This window comes from Microtus ochrogaster, chromosome 21 (assembly GCF_000317375.1).
Source record: "Microtus ochrogaster isolate Prairie Vole_2 chromosome 21, MicOch1.0, whole genome shotgun sequence".
Taxonomy (NCBI): domain Eukaryota; kingdom Metazoa; phylum Chordata; class Mammalia; order Rodentia; family Cricetidae; genus Microtus; species Microtus ochrogaster.
The window spans coordinates 2,266,790-2,267,971 of NC_022022.1; positions in this window are offsets into that span (position 1 = coordinate 2,266,790).

Below are 1,182 nucleotides of genomic sequence, written 5' to 3' on the forward strand. Positions count from 1 at the left end.
ACCAGGCTGGTCTCGAACTCACAGAGATCCGCCTGCCTCTGCCTCCCAAGTGCTGGGATTAAAGGCGTGCGCCACCACCGCCCGGCCACCTTAAGCCTTCTTAAAGAGATAGGTGGAATAACTGTCTCTTTAATGAGATGATATATATTTCCTTCCTCTACCTCCAACACACACACACACACACACACACACACACACACACACACACACACACACCAGTGTTAGTATTCAGGCATCTGTACTGGCCTGCTCTTGGGGTCCTGGCAGGATACATCCTCAGCTGTAGCCACTTAGAGCTCCTCCTGTGCACATTCACTACGTTCCCTTTTAAAAGGGCCCTGCCCACCTCCCATCTCTCTCTCTCTCCCTCTCTCCCTCCCTCTCTCTCCCCCTCCTTCTCACCATTCTTGTCCCCAGGGACCGGTCTATGCCTCTTCTCTGTCCCCCTTTTTCCCCCTTTTCTCTCCTCTTCCAATAAACCTCCCATATGAACCCTCCTGTATGCGCGACTCTCTCCTCCGCCATTTTTAAATAAATAACCACACCCAGGGCGGTCCCGACTAGTAGCCATGAGGTTGTGTTGGTGTACAAACTGACACCATGACTGCTCCGTGGAATGGTTTAGGGGGAGGTTTTTATTAGAGACGTGAGAGAGAACAGCCAGGCCAACGGGAAGAGTCCAGGACAAAGGGAGAAGCAGACTGAACACGGCCAACAGAGTGGTCCTGGCAATGAGAGAAGCCGGAGCAGAGCAGAGAGAGGTCAACAAAGAGAATGAGTAGCTGTTGGGGGGAGGGAAGCCCCCAGCTGGAGGGAGTTTAGGGTAGTGGGGAGGTTAGAAGACTTAGGATGCTAACTTAGAGGGAGCCTGGAGGCCAGCGTGGGCTTTGGTATGCTAAAAGGCACCACAGATTGGCACCCCATGTTGGGCACCAATTTGTTGTATGAGGCCACTTGTGTGTTCCCGGCCACCCAGACTACCAAAATAACCACACAGAAACTGTATTAATTAAATTACTGCTTGGCCCATCAGCTTTGGCTTCTTATTGGCTAACACAGCCATGTGGCTGTGGCTTACCAGATAAAGTTTCAGCATCTATCTCCAGCCGGGTTACATGTCTTCTCTCTACTCAGCCTTCTTTCTCCCAGCATTCAGTTTAGTTCCCCCCCCCCCCCCCCCCC